Raw genomic sequence first — 21,172 nt, forward strand, 5'->3', positions numbered from 1 at the left:
GGTAAACAAATCCAAACAAAAGCAAAGGCAAGGTCAAAAACAAGCACAAAATCCACAAAAAAAACAGAAAAGTAATCAACCCAAGTAACACAAAGCTGGGACGCATGGCACAAAGGTACTAAGACAAACTGGCACAGAGTGAAGGCAGAAAGCGCATTAAATACACTAGAGACACAGGTGGAACCAATCAGGGCAGGGCAGACAATAAAAACTGGTGGAAAACACAAAAAAGACAGGAAGTGCGAAGGTCTAAACTGAGAGATGAGGTGAGTAAGAAAATAAAACAGGAAACACAAAACATGGTAAGAAGATGGAAACATAACTTAAGCTTGACAGGATGTGTCAACCATTTCTAGTGTTGTGCAAGAAGACTGGGCCGAGGCTGGTGGTTCTGTCCCCGCCGTAAATGCAGTCCATGTGTCACTGAAAATTAATTAATTAATTCAGCTGAAGCAGCTGTGAAGGTAAGGTTGGCTGTGAGTCACTGGGGGTAAAAACGACACGTAACAGAGACACACCAGTAGTGGAGGACAAAAAGTGTAGTTATGCTCACAGTAATGCTTTCAATATTTCCAGCTCTTACCAATGGATGACCAAAGGAGTGTTCAGACCGATTACGAAAAGAACTTCCAAGGTGGGACAAATGTATATAAAGGCACTCAATAGAGACAAAACGTGACAAGTACAAATTGAGGCAAAGATGCCACGGCCAAGTTTGAAGATGTTCAAACTTGAGTGTAAAATTTGTGCTCATACTTGACAAACGTAGAGACGCGCCGTGCATGTTTTCATATCCGATTTTAACAAGTATGCATGTACGTGACAGACTACAGATGCGAAAAGAATCAGAGTGGCTGAATAAGAGAGATAAGACAAGCTGGAGAAGAACTGTCTGGCACAAAATCTTCTTTCATACCCATAGTTAGCCAAGACCAAAATCAGGAATATGAACAGTGACAATCAGCCAATATATGGGTCTCAAGCCAGCAGTGTCTGTTTAAATGAAAGCAGCAAATCTGGAGACTGCAGGTGGATAATTTAAGACAGAAGCTACTGAGCCACAAATCTACATGTATAATCAGAGTACATGACCCACTATGTGTTGTTCTTCTTGGTTTAATGATGTCCAGATCTGTCATCACGTTATAGCGATGTGGGAGTCAATAAACTGATCCTGATATCATTTACCTTTCATGCATATACAAACTAATTATTTGTGTTTATCCTTTTAGTGAAAAACATCTCAGATCCCTGTAGTAAGGATCTGAGAGAAGTAAGAGCAAAGAAACAAAGAGAAGACTGTGAGAGACAAGACTGACAGCAGCCGTGTGTTACGTTACTCACAGTAACCTTCAGTTTAATCACTGAACTTCGGTTTCTCTAACAACAGTGCTGATTGCCTTGCCTCATAGAGACATTACCCTGCAATCAAAGCATCGCCACCCTATGATCTCTTTCATCCATCTTGGAATTATGCAAATGCACTTTATCATTAAGTAGCCAATATAAACAAATTATTCTCCATTAACCTTTTAGCTGCTGCAGGTGAAAGGATGTTAGTTGAAGCAACACGCCACGCTGCTGGACTTCAAAGATGGCTTTGCAATTTTCTCTGTCATAGAGTCTCTGCAGTCACAATAGATTCCAATGGTGACCCACTTTCGCAGTATAAGAAAGTATCAAAACATCAACAGAAACTTTTCAAACTGCTGCTTCTTTGCTGGCCATCTGTATGCTCTGTGTTTTTCAAACACTCACATTTTCAACAGATGGATAAAAATGCATCAGTTTTATGTCCTCAAAAGCACTTTTAGTTCTCCTATTGGCTTAGGTGACATGCCTCATGTCCTGTTTTGTTTTTAGAAAATGAAGAGTCAGACTAGCCAATAAGTGAGCTATTTTTTTTTCTGTGCCATGGGAGTAAATTTGAACAGAGCTGACTCTAAGTAAAGTTCGATGTTGCTGAACTGTCATGTTGCTGCTGTTGTCTTCATGAGTCTGACACATCTGTGTCACACTTAAATCTCAGCTGTATTTGTCAATCATCTTTGTGCTCTTGTGTGTTTTATGTGCAGACGTCTGTATCTGCCTGTGGAAAAGACAAACTGACAAGCTCATGTTCCTCACTGATGAAGGGACACCAGTATTCAATGCATTTCACAGTATTTGAGCATTTATATTTTTTGATGTATAAATGCTATATACTCTCAGCATATATAGTACAGCCTACCAGTCCATAAGAAATGAAAAACCCTTCTTGATCATGGATCAGGTTTTTGTAGCGGAAATACAATCAGCCAAATCACACTGACAAAAGAAAACCACTTTGGTCCAAGAGGGGACCCAGTGAGCATTACATCAGCCTTCACGGCAACCTTGGACGATCCCTTAAACGTAAAGACTGTTATGTTCTCAGTCAAAATGATCAATATTTAACCAAACCTCATTTTAACTTCAGGGACCATATTTCCATCTTGGTCCACCTAAGCACAGCTGTAAAGATGCCACTTTGATACAACAAATACCCTCTATTGCAACATTTTTCACCAAAAAACAAGTTGTAGATGCAGCAGTTCTGTTAGCAATGGTGCTGGCGCTAAGGTGCTGCCTCCTGGGAGCGACCTAAATGCTAATTCATGCACTGCTAGCCCAATTTCACAGGAAGACTGGGGAAATATCACCAGTCACAAAAAAAATATTCTGATTGAAAGAGGATCCTCTTCAATTCACAACAGAAACATTGACAAGAAACTGTGGTAAAGATGGACTGGTTATATTCACCACCAACTTGACATGTATTGTGCTTTGCCTGCAAACCTTTTGGGACAAATAAAAAATATGCAATTGTGGATGGCCTCTGAGACTGTAAACATCTGCACCAAATTTCTGAACATGAGAGAAGGCCAGACCATATGTACATGTGTTAATACTGATGGGAAGGTTGAGTTGAATTGGGGCAGCTGACGCAGAGGCAAACTTGGACATGAAGCAATATTGGCGGGATGTTTCATGATGTATTGTTGCAATGATCAGATTTTTTTAGGAGAAAGAGGACTGGCATTTAGAGGAAATGCAGAACTCCTGGAATTGCCACGCAGCTCAAAGTATTTGGAGACTTTTGAGTTATGATCCCAGTTTGACCCGTTCTTCTCAGAACGCATTAAGACATATAGTCAGAAGGGCACAAGGAGAATCTCATACATATTGTCAACAACATATGAAGAGTTTGTTTAGTTAAGAGGAATAACAGGCAGTAATTGCAAAGAAGCTTTGTGATGCAAAATATTTCTCTGTCAGATTTGTTAGCTAGAACGATAAGACAGTGGAAGGTTTTCTGTGCCTGTACTAATATCCCAGGAAGTCAATATCTAAACTTAGTAGATCTAAAATGGCAGTCATTTGACCTGTTGAAATCACAAATATAATTTAAAAGTAATACATGAGGATTGCCCTGTGCCACTGTCCAACCAAACTGTGCACTTGGGGATGCCACATGCAGTGCATGTGTTCTATTAGCTAAGGGTCCATGCTGAGTTTGTGTCCAGGGCCCGTAGTCATAATAATCCATCCCCGGTGGCATTAGATACTACACAGCACAAAACTCTCCCTGATATTGTGATAATTAATGCAAATGCATTTCCATCCACTTCAACATGTCTAACAACATACTGTAGGTTTGGTTACCATAACAACCATAAGGCAAAGGAGTGGGGAGTGGGTCATCTCATAATCTCAGATTTTGAGAGGAGAATATAATTTCACAGTAGGTTTTCCAATGCAGTGCAACTTCTTTACTAAAATTTTCACACTTTACCAGTTTAAAATTTAAAAAAATTAAAATTCATTTTAATCAGCATTGAGGGGGCTCTAGGGAGTCTGACCAACAGGGGCATTACTCACAAGCAAAACAAAAACAATCTGCAGGAATGACTCACAGACCATGTCCCTGTATAGAAAAAAAATGATACATGATACATTTATACTCTCTATATTTGTTCTATTTAGTCAGTGTTCACAGGAACTGAAAGAACAGAAGAGACAGAAGGAGGGGAGGTAACATCATTGTTAGTACAGGACACGTGCCTTTGTCCAACAGCCAAAACGACACCCTGATTAACAGTTAACCTTTAACACTAAAGCAAAGTCAAACAGCAAAATATTGTGTGATTCTGTGAGCAGGGCTTGTTGCCAGACATCTCTGAATACACACAGGTTCCATTTAAACTCTGAGCCAGAAAAGCAGAAAGGGCAGAACACACACAAAGACACACACCCCCTTGCACTTTGTCACACATACCACCCTGCAACTTGGTGGGGAAAACGGTTGAAGAGTGAGAGGCCAGTAATTGCACAGCTTTTTCAAAAACTGTGGATTTAAAAAGGTCATGTAGACAAAGTCATGCTGCGTATGTGTGTCTGCTTAAATGGCAGCGATGTAAGTCAGAAAGAAGGCGAGACTGTACCTGCCTTATCGATCTCAATTATTGTATCTTGACTATATAATATAGTGTCTGAGAACTTCATACTCCTCGTGAATTTGCCTTCTGTGGACGTTTATCCACCAGCGAGAGTTCTCTTCCAAGGCTCCAAAACCCTGATTAACAGCTGTCACACAAACACACTTGTCATGATGTGATTTCATTGTTTTTCATAACCAGATGGAGACACAGCTGGCTCCTGGACACAACAGCCTTATTAAACACATTTTATTAGTGTCGCTTGGCAAATTATGAAACATCTCATTTGCTAAAATATGATTGCTTGGGTCGCAGTATCATGCACACATGGGACATATTCTGGGATACATTCTTCTGAAATAATGCAGTTTTTGCAGTTGCAATTTTTGGGGGCACTTGGTCAAGACATGCAGGAATATTGTAAAATGTTGACTGACCAGAACTGACACATAAAACACCAATTTTAAGCAATGTGGAGATTTAAACAAACCAAAGCATTTAAATGAAATATTAGTTATTCTTGCATCAACTTTCAAATGACTGCTGTTTTAATTAGAGCTCACAGCAGTGTTAGCAGTTGTCTGAACAAGCTGAGTGAGTTAAAGTTTATTGCTAATTGCTAATTTCAGCTACAATGATGAGCTTTACTATAAATGTGCTCAGCTGTAGTTTATGTTAGGTCATGAACTCTTTGGGTTTGTTGAGTGTTGATAGACAGCTGGTGAACGGAGTTGTAAGAAATCTCCCAGCTAAACCATTAAATACATCATCTCATTGTTTCAAAGGGCAACTCCGTCTGTGGTATTTTCTGGATTTTTAAAAGATAAACTCCCACTCATCTGAAAAGCAGTGACGTAGGTTACAACGCTGTTGCCCTCCCCTCCTTCAACCCACACACATAAAAGTTTGCTGACAATGTAAACATGGAGAGGGAATAAAGTGCTAGGTACATTTTGTTGTAATAAAATCTTCATATTAGCATTTGCTGGTTGCAGTAAAAACACTTTTCAAAATTACTCTCCAGCTTAGCAAGGGAGACGGAGAGACAGACAGCAGTCAAGGGAGAGAGGGGGCAGCAGTAGCATGAAGGCACAGCACTACTTTACCTTAGTGTATTCATGTAGAAATGAGGAACGTTTATGACCAGGTCAAGGCTATTATGCATTTGCACTGACTGAAACTGTTGAACTGTTATAACTGTTGAAGTAGCAAAGGAGACTTGGCAGAATTATGAGGCTGAGAGGTGACTGTTGGTTAACAGAGCTTACTTGGGTGTGTATGTTCATGTACCGGTAAAGTGTGAAAACTCTTGAATGGACTATATTTATATTATATTTATAATTATATTTATATAACCTCTGTTTGCTAAAGTCTAACCCTCATCATTAACTCACATCCAATGGAGACAAGCATTCAGAAAGAAAAACTGTGGAGGACTGAACCCCCAGGAAGGGGCCAAGTTTTGAAGCCACTGGCTAAATAGTGTAATTACAATACGATGCACACTGGTTAAAAATGACTTTTTCCCATGGAATTACAGTTTGAAAAAAGCTGCTATAAAAAGGCAGATACATTTTTTTCTCTGGGTATTATGTCCCATATATCACACGAAGCAGGCCTATGCATTCATCAAGATAATTCCTTTACAACAAGGTTATTTTACCGTCATGTGCCACCAATGTTCAAACTATCAAATCTAGTTGGGACTTATCACAACTTCTTGGGAATCACAGTTATGTAATCAGTGTTTGGAAGGTGATCAAGAAGTCTCTGGTGAATTCAGCTGATTCTCAGCCACTTTTTTTTCCACTGCTGATAAGGAGCCACCTTTCTCTCTTAGTATGTATCACTTGTCTTACTCCAGAACAGCAACTTAAACTGTGAAATCTACAGTGTCTGCATTAGTGGAGAGAAAACCTCTGCTGCCGTGAACTTTGTGATTTACTGGTTGATAAAACGACTTCATTTTCTTAATGGTGTTTTCTGTGAAAGAACATCAATCTTTTCCAGGTGAAAAAAAAAAAATCCTAACAAAAAGTTTTATCTTTTCATCATTCCTCTCATATTTGCTTTCCTCTGTGCCTTATTGTGCTCCGCTTTCCCTTCATCTGACAAGTGAACACTGCAAAGTGACACTGACGTTTCAGTTCAGTGAGATCAGCAGCTTATAATGCACATACACACACACACACACTTAAATTCTGCTGGTCACTGACCATTTCAGACCACTGACTCAGGTTTGGTTTGACTGAGAGGTGTGACAAGAAAAATCCCAAGTGGGGCCACTAGTGACTGAGGCGAGAGACAGGGTGGGTGCTGGGACCTCAGGGAGGGAGGCGGACGAAAAGGGAGCAAAAGCAAGAGGGCATTACAGAAACACTGTAATGTAGTTGTGCTGAAATGAATCAATAACACCATAATAATTCATCATTAGGCCTACTTACATCATGGTGGCAATTACATCAACATCCCTCTTAATTACTATCAATATTACATGTTGCACAATAGAAAGCTGAGACTGTAGGACCATATGGTGCATACAGATAAAGCTTTACTTGCTGGATTGATCATGTTGGCTAAAAGGAGCGTCTCATTTGAATTCACTTAACAGTCGTTAAGTTTCCACCAAAACACAATGCAAAATTTAACCAAATGTCCAGATAATTCCAGTTTGTCGTGTTTTTGTGGAAAGCCTGTTCTCACTTTTAGAAAGTTGCTGCCAAACTTACTTCCTTAAGAGAGAAGTATTGTCATGTACCAGTATGTTTTAATCAGTGTATCCAATGAGACTTGGTGTCCTCCCACATATCCAACACTGGGAAAAATCAAAAGCTGAAAGCAACATGTTGATGGCACTAATTCACATCAGGATTGTCCAATTTTTTAGAACCAAAAATTTAAATAATTTAAAATATGGTAAATTCACATACAAAAACCTACACATAGGGCCTTCAGAAATCCATATCAGTGAGGCCAGGTGCATTAAAGTTCCTACTCATTGGCAGCCTGTCTTCCACACAGATATTATGTTGGATGCATCACTGGATAGATCAATGCGCCCATGCAAACATTCAGCAGGAGCTTCAGACTCTGCTGTCACCAACACTACTGAAAAAATATCTGGATCAAAAAGCAGGAAGATGTGTGCAGCGCACAAATGAATCCAAGGTTAAAGGGGGCCAGAAACCCGATGAGAACACAACAGGACAACAGTGATCAAATGGTGTTTCCCCTTGTCTAATGTACATTAGCTCAGTAAAGGATTTAACAGTTCTTTTGTGAAATTCAAATTATTTAAACCTGCATTACATTACTATGGTAGAAAAGAGACAGTTTAAGATTTTTAGGCAGTGAATGATCTTGCATGAAAAGTGTGACACACACACACACACATACTCACTCAAGGTGTTATAAGACCATCTATTGCCTGGTAAATGATTTCCTATTTACTAGATGACTGGTTGAATTATTCTAAACCAATGTGACTGAATCTATTAACTAAATGACTGTTTGCCTTACATACTGAATGTTTTACGTCCATGTAAGCTAGAACATTGTTTGTCAGTGGACACCCAGAGAGACTGTATGTTGTTAAAGACTTAACCTGCCCAGTTTTGGTGACTTTCTCAGATTTTAAAGATTTTGGTCATTTTTCCTTGTTTGATGTGTTTCTACCATGGATAAATAGGCTACGTAGTGAACCAGTTTTGTCTGTTTTAATGAGATATACTGTCAGGAGTCTGCACATGTGGTTTTATTTTGAAATTGTCTCTGCAGTTCCTGTGTGAGATGTCCTACCCAGCTCGATCTGCTATGTGCAGCCTGACATGGCTTCTGTCAAAAAATAGACTTTGCGTGCAGTCTCCACAGAACAGAACAGAACTCTGCTTCTGGGACCCACCTGATAGCACAGCGAAACGCCTGGTGGAATCACAAGCAGTCATGCCTGGTGGAATGGAAAGCAACAAGACTCCATTACTATGACTTAAATCCCTTACAGGCTAAAAGCTGAACTACAGCAAGTATAGACCATTTTTAGCATGCAATAAGAAGCTAGTTAGGCTAGATGGCTCGCCTGCCTGCCTGCCTGCCTGCCTGCCTGCCTGCCTGCCTGCCTGCCTGCCTGCCTGCCTGCCTGCCTGTTCATCAAAACAAACTGATGCAGGATGTGTCCTGTTTTTCACCAGTTCTTACAGTCACATTGTTCCAACTCTACAATCTATATTTCTTTCATTCCTGTGCTGAATATATCATGCCCAACTGCCAACAACAAAGTTTTTACATCTGTAGTAATGTTTTAAAAGCATCCAAGTGGACATGCTGAAGACAGCTGTGGTCTCATGCACACAGGCAAGGGAGGAGTCCAAAGCATGCTGTCATGTGACACACCAAAGCAGTAAGCATTTGGAGAACCAAAAGGCATATGCACTTATTTTATTTATTTTTTTAGTTCAGCTTTTAATACACTCCAACCACACTTGCTAGTCCAAAAATGGAATTACATGCAAGTAAATCTTTTTACTATCAAATGTTTTAGTTTATTACGTAGCAGACCTTAAGTCAGGGCAACTGGGTTTCAGTTTAAATGTTTCACCTCTCATCCAAAAGGCTTCTTCAGTTATGATTACCTGGTCAGGAGTCCCAGGTATTAAATCTAGATGACAGACCCACCCAGCCAGCACGTGACTGCAAGAGGGTTGAATGGGTCAACGTCGCACACAGCCATCATGTGACTCGTTACAGTCATAGCCATTGTGTGGCTCATCAACCCATCCTTTCATCATGTGACTTGTAAGGGTCACCTGGTTCCTGGGGGGAATGAGGTCTAAGTCTCCTGGGGAGGGATCTCAAGGCTGCACTGTAGGTGGACCTCTGTTGAGGGAAGGTTGTTCCAGGTAGATGGCATAGATGGCTTCCTTCACCCCTCTCTAAAACCATCCCATCCAAGATGTGAACATTATTGTCCCTTAATGTCCCTTCTCCTTTAGACGTAGATGGACTGCAGAAACTTGACCAGTGTGGTTGGCCCCTTCCAATCACAAGGAGAATGTCATCTTTAACCAGTGGTGTGATAGGACCACCACACTCTCAATGCTAATATAACTAAAGAAATATTATTTGACCTCGGCAAGTGATATACGCCGTGATCACTGATGACAGAGAAATTGAGTTCTCCTATAAGTATTTGGGTGCACAAATGGACAGTAAATTAAACTGGATCAGAGACTTCTTTTTTTCACAGACTGGTGATGCACAGATTGCAGTTAAATCCATGTGCTTTGATTAAAATCCACAGGTCTGGTCGGGTCTTAAATATTCATTCTGGTTAACAGAGGATTGGTTGTGGGTGGGTTTTTGAATTTATTAAATAAGTCCTACCTGCAGTGATCTCCCCTCAGTAGAAATGATAAGTGAGTTTGTCCATGGAGAGAGAGATGCTCTGTGCTTTTACTCACAAGGAACAGCAGCTTAACTGTGAATATTCAAATCTCCCAACACACTGACAGGAATCAGACAGGATCTAATGTTAAGCAAGGTTCACTGTTCTTCTACACATCCAAAAAGGTCACACACACACACACACACACACACACACACAGAGTAGTCCATGTTTATACAGTGAAATTACTTGGAGTAAAGCAGCCATCAGAGTTCCATCAGAGCTGTCCAAAATACTTATTTCAGAAGCTAAACGTTTAATTCTGTTTCCTCTAGAGATTTGCACGCATGGAAACATTTAAAATGACTGAAAGTTGCCTCTCTAATGATTTCAGTAAGTCACTAAAGAAAACTCTCATACATCAGGTGTTGTTTTTATTAAATCAAGTTCCAACAAATGTTTGTGAAAAGATACTCATGTTTCTTCCAGTCTAAGTAATTTTCAGCAGGACGCTGGTAGAAGTCATACATTAAACCAATATGTCAACAAAATCTGAGGTCGCTCTCCATCTTGAGAGCGACCTTCAATATCAGCAATGCAAACGTGACACTGGTGGGATGAGAGAGGAAAGAAGGGAGAGAATAAGACTGAAATGAAGTGAGGGAAAGAAAAGAAGGAATATATTAATGCGTAGCGAGAAAAGATGGCTGACAGAGAGAAACAGCATTCTTAAAAGATATGAAGTTGCTCTTGTCATCACACATCATAGACTTCGCCTATTGAAACACTACACTGACTTTATGATATTTCCATTTTCACTTGTCACAGTTTCTATATTTTTTTATTTGGAAAGTAGGATAATACATACCTATTTGTCAATAATCAAGAGCTGAGGTGTAAAATCTTATTCTGTTTGGAACAAGTAAAACAAAAAAAAAGGTGGGGGGGGGGGCTGCTCATTTGTTTCCAAAGCAAATCGATTTGTTTTGAAGAATTTCTTGAGCTTACCCTGATTTTTTTCAGAGTACTACTGTGATCTTCATTTATTATCTGTCATTTGTTGAAAGGTGCCATCTCCTCTTTCCACTCCCACTATTTTTTTTTTCTTCTTTGTCAGCAGGACAACTTATTTCCTCTCTCCACCTCCATTTCTCTCTTTTTTCTTTTCCCTTTTTGTATCTTTATTCTACAACAAAAGAGTTAATCAGTATGCAAAAAGGGACCAAAAAAGCTAAATTGAAATGTCATTTTATATTCATCAGCGCAGAGGGTGGTGGTGTGTGTGTCTGAACATGTTGCAGTGTCTATCTGTGTTTGTGTATGCACATTTGTGGTGTTTTTGTGATTCTGGTGCGTGTGTCGCTGTAGCTCTTTTTCCAGGACAAATGAGTGTTGACAATATAAGCTCATGTATGACACCTTTGGCGGCGTTTCTTCTTTTCTGGCATAGATTTGCATATTGCAGAAACCATATCTGCAATAAATTTCAGTTTCAGGAAATTAAAAATATACTGTATGCACTTATGTAATTAATTGACAGAGTATGGGGGTAAATTCCTGTCCTGTTTATCATTTTTCTGTGTCAGGACACCTCAGGGTTTATCACCAATTTAAACAACAAATTGTCTGCTTGTATTTAAGTAGTGTGTCTGCTGACCAGTGTTTCTGTAAAATACCTGAGCTGCTGCGTGCATCAGTCACAAGAAGTAACTGCTTACAGAAAATCAAAACTTAGTCCACACTTAACAATGGAGTGATAATGGCCATTCACTTTAAGTGTCTGGTTAAAAATGTCAACCTTAAAAATCTAACATTTTACTTTGTAATTTGGTATGTTGGATGCTTTTTTTGAACACACATTTAGTGTTTTCTTAGAAATTTAATAGGAGCTACATGCAAAGCCAAAGTGCCGGTGTTTTATAACGTCAAAGCAGTTTGTCTTTATAGTTTTATGAAATATGAGTTTTGTCCTGAAACGCAATCATTTGGCAATTGTGCCCGTGTGCAGTCAGCTATATATAAGAGAGGCATAAGACTAGTCTACACACATTACCCGCAGAGGAAGAGGTGTTTTATTTCTTTTTAATATAAATTACTCGTGATAATCCCAGTTACAAGTGCAGTGGTATTCACAGAAATACAAAAAGCTGCATCAAATCTATAAGAAACTTTGGTCATGCAATTTAAAAAGTATTTTACAGAAGTTAAAAGCAAAATGTTACCACTGAAAACAAACAAACTCCAACTATTTGGAGCCTTTCTTTCCCTTTATTTTATTTAATCTTTCCTGGTGAAAAACATGACATGACATAAAATCTGAAGTGCTCTCATTTTGACTGTGATTGTTTTGTCACATATATTGGATCTATGCCTTATTGTTCCTGTCAATGTAGAACTGCATGCATAACACCACCAATAAAGTAGCCATGCGGTGATTGTTGCACTCGTTATGGGCATGTAAAATATGGCAGGCAGGTAGATAGTTAGTAGGTAGCCCAACTCTCACTGGAGGCTGTGGTGTTGCCTCAGGGAGGTTCAACCGTCAGCCACTTTTAATGAAGCCGGTGCTTTAAATCTCACCAGGGAGAGAGGAAATGTGTTGAGTTAAAGACCAGCGTACGAGGTCAAGGTTTGAAATCACAGACTGAAGAACTACTGAACAAAACCTCAAAGGGAGAGAGAAGCACTGAGGATGAAAGGAAAAGAGAAAAAAAGCCTTAATGCACATTGTCAAATCTACATGTTAGATGGGATTCCTGTCTGGGCTTGACTTCATACTCAATGTGGTGTTTTGCTTGGTTTATATGTTATTGACTTTTTTCCAGCCTGGTTCTCTTTCTCTACTTGTTACTCTACAGTACATGTTTATGCACAGCAGTTATGATACTGTAAGTATGGACAGTTTGCCCTGCATTTTGTTAGCAGGCATGGTATAATATGATGACCTTGGGTCGTTCATTTCATCATTTCATAGCAATGCATGAAATACATGTTTAAATTTCATAATCAACAGCTATTTTACATAAAATATCTTCATTTGTACAAAACTAACTATGATGTTGTGAGACTGTAACGCTAAACTAAATCCAGTTGCTATTATTTACTGCACAATTTCAGTTTGTGTTTAAAGCACCTTAAATTAGTGCAAAAACATTTGCAGGTGCCTAATTCCAAAAACTGGCATCCCAATAGTGTATGTACAAAAAAATAATAATAATCACCTCCTCCCAGACTAGTTAGGTCCATAAAATCCAGGCTAGTTAGATTAACTCTGAAACTAAGCCAGATTTTTTATCACCTTTCCACTCTGATGTGATACACTAAACCACATAATTCAATTAGTAAACCTCAAGACATAGACACATTTTAGATTTAGTTGCAGTCATTTATCTTAAAATATTTTACTGCAAAGTAAATATTCAGATGATACAGGTACAGATCAGTATTGTATACTGAAAAGGTTGAACGATAAACACAAACACAGATTTACATCCAAAAGCATTGATGCATGCATCAAGTACATGACTTGCATACTGTACTACTCTTCTTGAACTTAGTACTGCAAATATTACTACTACTACCAATAATAACAATAATAATAATAATAATAATAATAACAACAACAAAAATATGGTAGCAAATGATTAGAAAAGGATACAGATCACTTGGTACTTGATTGCCTTATACTTCATAACACGCATTACTTTATGAGCAACCAAGTTAGCTGGATTCCAGCTCCATAAAGCTTTATTTTAGACTGATATAATTGACCAGCTACTCAATGCCTACCTGCTCTCATAGATGTAGCTAGATAGCATTTTTGTTTCTTTTAAATCAAACTGGTAGTGAGATGCAAACATTTACTACCCTGTAGCAATTGAAGTAACTTTCCTAATTATTACTATGATCTGTTAAGTGTGAACTAATCACATAAAGTCACAGTAACTTCATCATTTGTTAATAGTGAGCAGAGCACAGAGATATGAATTAGCATAAGATCCTGACCGACCCTGTCTGTGTGTCGAGAGGTTTAAATAGTCGATGAAGTTAAGCTGCTGTGCCTCATTTGTGCACAGCATCTCTCTTAATGGGGAAACACTTAACCCTATTGCACCCATCCGCTATGAATCATAATGTTAATTTTTATTGCCCTGGCATGTGACCTGCAGATTAACCCCTCTGAATAACTGACAGATGTCCATGCTCGTGGTTGTGTGTGCATTCCACAGCGCTTTGATATCATTCAGTTCAAGAGGAGGGAGAGAGGAAGGAGCGTGTGAAAGCACATTGGAACATAATACAATACATATTGTAGATTTTATTGTAAGTTAATACAATACGTATGAAGCAGGTCAATTTAATGTGGCCGTGGTTTCCAGACACAGTGCCAACATTTTATTTTGGCAACTAGACTGTGACCATGGAACTCCAGGGGTTTGTGCTAATGTAATCAAATATTTGTGGAAATACCTCCTCTGTAGTAGCAGTATTAATTAGCGGAATGTACCTTCAGTCAAATCCTGATTTTATTGCTTAACTTGATGAAGTCTTTTTTATTAAAATGATGGTGATAGTTATTTGAGAGTATTGGCTTGATTTCTCAGAGACTATGCATTATTTTTCAGATTTCTAATTACAAAGACTTTACACACAGTGAAGTGACCTGAGGCAATCTGTAGCCATGCAGTGCAATCAATTACTTGCAAGATAAAATCTCTTGTTAACACTGCCGGCTGCGAAACCTGTAAGACACACACATGCACACACTTTCTCTCTGCATTTATCCAGTTATCCAGTCACTGACCTTGTTACAGACTCACTCGTTAATAGAAATAGTAATTGTTCCCTGGTTTAATCACAGCAGTCCACTGGGATTACTGGTTTTAATTTAGCCTGTTTTAACAATCTATGACTTTCTAATTGGGAGATTGTGTGAAATAATGAGATATGGTATAAGCCATTAGATCTTAATTATTTAAATCTCATATGGGTTAACAGTCAGACTGTTAACCCAGACTATAGAAGAAAACACACAATGGCTTTTTGTGTACTTAATAAGATAAATTAATTCATAGCACAAACAACAAAATGTCTTAATTAGTGTGGTCTCTTAAGAGAATAGTCCTTTCGACTGTAATGTAATTTACACTGTACTAATGGGTTGTTGTAATGTCAGAATTTTCTGCAGCAGTAGTAATCATATTGTGAAATTAACTGACTGGTTAACTACACAAAGGTAGCATTGCTGCACTTTCACAGATATTTAACAACTTGTCTCCAGCTATGACTATAACGTGTATTTGTTATCATCTTAGCTTTAAGTATCAGATTGAGTTGGCGCATCCAGAAAAGTACCGTCATGTCTCCAGATGAATTCTGTTTCTAGATAATTGGGATGTCCATAAATTACTAAAAATAATCTATCATGGTGGTCTCTACACTAGTTTAACTTAAAACATCACTTGATATTAAAACCATGCCAACCCTGACTACTTTAACATATTCTGCAAAGTTATGGTGTGATGGCTAATTTGGGAGCTATAACATAAAAGTAGCATAAAGACAAGTATCAGAATCAGAATCAGACTTCTTTTATTTATCCCTGAAGGGAAATTCTTAAAAGAAAATGAAGACTTACCTGTACCCAACCTACAGTGACTTACTCTATAGGAAATTAATGTCCACAGGGTGGTGGGTAAAATAGCTCCCTGGAGTTCTGAATTTGAATAAAATGCTAGGATGAATGTATACAATACTAGTGGCATTAAACAGTAGGAGACAATGTGCAACCTATCTGTGATTCATCTCCCTCTGTCTTTTTTTAAATACAAATGCCCCTGCCTCGTACATACAGAGGTTTTTACATAATATTTGACATAATACTGGATGCACGCATACTGGAGGTCTGAATCATAAATATCACATACACTACACTGCCTGCAGCAATAATGAGGACCAACTCTCTAAAAGCAGCATTTCAGTTTAGTTGGGAGAAATACAACTTCTGAAAAGAGCAATATAATGTCCTCTGTGGCCGTGACTCATACTAGGGACTACATGTCAGGCCTCTGCTGCTTCACTGCTGACTGCTGTTTTTAAACTCCCAATTCTACGGAAGTACCCCTTTGAAAGTAAAAAGTCATTATGGTCTTTTAGTGTTGAAGATGCTGATAGTAAAAACACTGAGTCATACTCTCAACTCACATAGAATGACATAATTGAATATATATGTGATAAGAACTTTACAGTAAATTATATTGGAGACTGCTGCTTGTTTCCTGTTTCCTGTTCCTTTTTTATTTTACCGCGAGCACAATCATTCCACCACCTTAACCCCATATTAACTATTGCATCCCTAACCTTAATGTATTAGTCAAACCTTAACCATAGCCTTAACATCACCAAATCGATTTATTTCTCAATAGCGATTTGTAAAGGTCAGATCGTTTGTTGTTCTGAGAGGCACAGGCAAACTACGCTTCATTTGGAGGACTCCCTGTGCATGTTGATAAAGTCTGAACATTGACTGTAAAGCTGACAGAGACTAAATTCTTGAAAGTGTCGTCTGGGCTGATTTAATTTTCTCACATCTTTTGTTACCCGTGATGTGAAAGCAGGGAAGTAGTTAAGGGCCAACTAGGAATCTTTAATTTCCAAATAAAGTCACTGAATAATTTTCAAGTAAGTTCAGTGCTGTTAATTTGTGGAGAATTACTGTAAAAGGATTGATATTACTGTGGCCAAGTTGGAAATAATCACTACTGTGGTAATAATATCATTTCTTTTCCCTCTATATGAAAGCCAACAATGGCAGTTTAATTAGTCCCAGTGGCCAACTGTCCCTATTACCATCAACCCATATACTTTCTTCTCTCCATTTCACTCAGTCTCTTTCTCAATCTTCCAGTCTTCCTATAACTCTCTCTCTGTGTCATCTGTCCTGTATAAGAATACAATAAGCCTGTGAACTTGGCAGGCCCACTTTTATGCTGATTTCATCATGTAGCCTCTCATTCTGCTGCCACATATCTGCTGAGAGAGGGAGAGCACGGCTACAGAGACCTATGGTGAGCACAACCTATTCCAGCACTGAGACAAATTAGCTGCCATTGTTGGCTTTGATTCTGAGGTGAAAGGAAACGGCGTTGAAAAGGATTCAGGAGAAATGGAGGCTTGAATGTGAAAACCTGTAAGCACAGTAGGGCACAGGAAGAAAGGGAGGCAGATAGACAGTGTCTCCACAAATACAACCATTTGCCTCATTAAGACATTACTGCTATTCAGCCCTAATTGAAAGACATAGAACAGCAGCAGAACCTTATTAGATGTCAGAATTTGCTCACAGTGATGAGTTTCAGAAAGTGCACCACGTCCCTCCATCAATCCTCCAGAATTGGTTAGAAATACCATGTGTTTGCCATTACTGTAGACACTGGATGTGTGGCGTAAAGGCTCAGTACAACAAGCAAAGCACGTGCATAGTAAAACAAAATGCTTTGGAATTCGATCAACATTGGATGATTCTGCACCTAAAAATATGTCAAATGCTGGTGTTCAGTGCCAACACAGGAAATGCTATGCCTTTGGAAAGATGGAATATAAGGTTGCAGAGGTCAGGTAAGTGGATGGACAAGTGGCATGGCAATTTTCATATGGAAGGGAAAACCTTCACCCGCAATCAACCTTTATGTATTTATTAACTCTAACCATGATCTTTCCTGAAGCTTAAGCACGTGTTTATGATAAGTTGTCCAATCCTAACATTACACTTTTATTTACACATTTTAGTTATCAAATTTAGGATGTGCAGATTGACTAACAGGTGATCAGTTCAGGTAGGCAAACAATGTAAAAGAAGAAGAAAGGAAAAATGTCCAAGCAAATAGTCTGTTAGGCAAGGACAGCCGCGCAGAAGTTACAATCAACAATCTGACAGGGAACTCAGTCTAAGTGGGAGGAAAACCTTTAGTTCATTTCAGTTTATTACGCCAGTTACACCCAGTTTAGTCTACTACAACTACTGTATCTGTTTCAGAGAGGTGTTCATTATTGAACTGTAAGGTTCATATGGAGGCTGCAGTTTGTGGTGCTGTATTGTGTTACACATAGATGTTTTTCTAATCATTGATATCCTCATTGATATAAATGAAGTGGACAAAATCTTCTAAACAGGAGTCAGTGAGACAGTTGACCAGTCAGAGCTCAGTGGGCAGATTTCAGAATTGTGCAATCATCTGTCTTCATACTGAGCTACATCGAGGAAAATTAGCAACAGAACAATGGCCACAAAAACAACGGATGAGAATGATGAAAATAGACAAGTGGTGCTCGACATACAGAAATAACATCTCTGAAAACTCTGAGTATCTTTTGATTCTATCTTTGATTCTTCTGAAAAACAATAACTGCCCCTAGCAACAGCTACTGCAGCTGTAGTATCCACCAAAAATGACACTGTGGGATGGATAAGTCCCAAACTACCGATTACTGAGGCCAAAACGCCATCAATAAATGGCTGACATGAAAGCAAGTGAATAAAGTAAATCCAAAACAGCATTTCAGTCTGATTATCAGGGTTTGTGGGACTGCTGCAGAAAAAGGGGGAAATGACAGACTTTGAGATGAGCTGACACCAGAAACAAAATTAAGCAACAGTGTTAAAAAGGTTGCACCACATTAAAGCAGAAGAGTATTAGTATTGGCAGAAAACAAACCAGACACTGCCCAGCAGACAGAACTCTGTTAGTATTCATTTAAGGGGTTGCACGGTTGAGCAGGCTGACGATGAAGGACAAAAATTATGGAATAACCTTGAGCTCATACAGCTTTAAAAAAACACCTTGAATCATCTGGTTGCTCAACCTCTTGTGAGAAAAAACATACCACCCCAAGTGTCCTCCAAGCCTCTACTTCATCCATCAGGCATCGATGGAAATCTCTATTAGATTTGCAGTGTCAAAGTAACTGTTAGATCATATTGCTGTGGTCAGAAAAAATGGAGCTCTCATATAATGTCCATTAGCAGTAGAGGTGTTCAAGGTGTTCCAACGGACTGCAAATATGTAATCCATTGCTGCTTTGTGGAAGCAAAGATAAATCAGGCTTCACCGTGCAGTGTAGTTACAGAATTGTCTGAATTGCATTAGGAAAATGTCCAAAGATATAAATGAGTGTTTATCCGTCTCGCTGTGAAGGCGGTTCAATACCTGGTCACCTCAGGAGTGATACTACAGTACAACTATTGTCTCATATATTAAATGATCATTTATCAGGTTTTTTCTGGTTTTAGTAGTGATTTCAGTATTTCTATATAATTCTGGGGGCAGCCATGGCCTAGAGGTTGGAGAAGTAGCTTGTGATCGGAGGGTCATTTTTTCTCACTTTTCAGCATATTTTCAAAATGCTGCACGTTAGTTGAGTTGGTGAAGAGGTCTTAATTTTTTTGTCTAGTTATAAGACAGTCCTATCTAAGAAATTCAGGGGTAGCTCTAAAATACTGTGATATATATTGTATATACTGTATGTGCATTCTTTGTTCTTGTCAAGATTTATAATTTCCTGTATAGGTAGGCTCACAGAATAAACGATTTCAATCTAATGAAGACCCCTTGTCTCAGCCTCCCTTTCCAAGTGTGTAAGACAAACTAAAGCAGCTGCTGCAAACAGGGAGAATGTCAAATGTCCTCTCTAGGGTCAGTGTTTGGTTTGACTCGGCCACTTATGAAAGGCTCATTCTAAGGAAACTAAAACACAGGTGATTATACAATAATAAGAATATTATAAGATATATATGTATATTACAAGACTTGTGCAAGTTTGAGGGCGGCACGGTGGTGCAGTGGTTAGCACTGTCGCCTCATAGCAAGAGGGTTCCAGGTTCGAATCCCGGTCTGGGCCCGTCTGTGTGGAGTTTGCATGTTCTCCCTGTGCCTGCGTGGGTTTTCTCCGGGTTCTCCGGCTTCCTCCCACAATACCAAAAACATGCACATTAGGTTAATTGGCTACTCTAAATTGCCCCTAGGTGTGAGTGTGAGAGTGTGTGGTTGTTTGTCTTTGTGTGTTGGCCCTGCGATTGACTGGCGACCAGTCCAGGGTGAACCCCGCCTCTCGCCCGTAGTCAGCTGGGATAGGCTCCAGCTCCCCCGCGACCCTGACGGATAAGCGGTATAGAAAATGGATGGATGGATGTGCAAGTTTGATGAAATTTGTGTTTTATTAAGTTGGCTGCATAGCTTGAAGACAGCAATATTTAAATAAAACTACAAGATGTTGTTTCACTTATTGCTCAGCCCTTTTTCTCTCATTCTTTTCCTTTGTGATCACAGGCTGTTTAAATTTGCACAGTATGATGAGATACTCGTTAAGAATCTTCAGAGTATTAATAGATCCTAGTGATCGAAACACTTTGACCAGAATCAGACTGCCCATATTCAACCCAATATGCACAGACTCATTTCATCCTGTGTAGTTTATTTTATTTTATGGTGGACATATGGTACGTCTCACAACAACCTAAGACAAAGGCTAGCGTGTCAGAACAGTTTTGCAATCCCTCGTGTAGTTTGGCAGTGTCTGTGATATGTTCTGTGACACTGACCCATGGGAACACAGAGCTCTCTCCTGTACACAGCTGCAAACAGGGTAAAGCGAAAAAGGAACAATGTGGGTGCTGTTCTGTGGCAAAGGGTCAGCGTGCTGGCTGGAACAAGCCTGGAAGGAAAAAAACGTGTTCATGTGCTTTATGTCCTTTCTGAATGAGGATGCAGTGCCATTGTTTCTTCAACAGAGCGGTAGGCTTCTTCTCCTTCTTTTTTTTTTTTAATCAACAGCATTACCTCAGTTTCTGCATCATTGCACCTCCTCTATTATGCTTGATTCAGTGCCACTTTGGTCCAGAAGATGATGGAGCTGAGTGATGATCTCCATTGTATAACATGGCATTTTTTGAAGTGCTGCCATCATGTTAATTCAAGATAAATACTGTTCCATGAATACACTCTCCATTTAAATGGGTTTCATCAAGTAAGTAAATGAGTTTCATCAGCAGTCACATAGATGGTTCTGAATGCTTGGATCATTTTACTTTTATAAACATATTATAAACAGTTTATGAACATTTCAAGAATGAGATGTCTGATGCCATTATTAACCTAGCATGAATATAGCCAGTCTGGAGATTTCTGCAGCAGAGATTTCATATTTTATTGACTTTCTTCTCAGTGACTTTGACATGGTAGATGCAGGTTATGATAATCATATGGAGATGGTATGGAAATGAAAAATTACCCCTATTGTTACCAGAGAACGCACCTCAGAATGCAACCGCAGCGCTTTT

At 39.0% G+C, this 21,172-nt stretch overlaps 1 long non-coding RNA gene across 1 annotated transcript in view; it reads right to left on the reverse strand.

The window, feature by feature from the left end:
• The window catches only part of LOC124072367, a 48,420-nt gene that overhangs the window by 23,453 nt on the left and 3,795 nt on the right, over positions 1 to 21,172 (reverse strand). The window lies entirely within an intron of this gene.

Source organism: Scatophagus argus, chromosome 15 (genome assembly GCF_020382885.2).
Source record: "Scatophagus argus isolate fScaArg1 chromosome 15, fScaArg1.pri, whole genome shotgun sequence".
Taxonomy (NCBI): domain Eukaryota; kingdom Metazoa; phylum Chordata; class Actinopteri; family Scatophagidae; genus Scatophagus; species Scatophagus argus.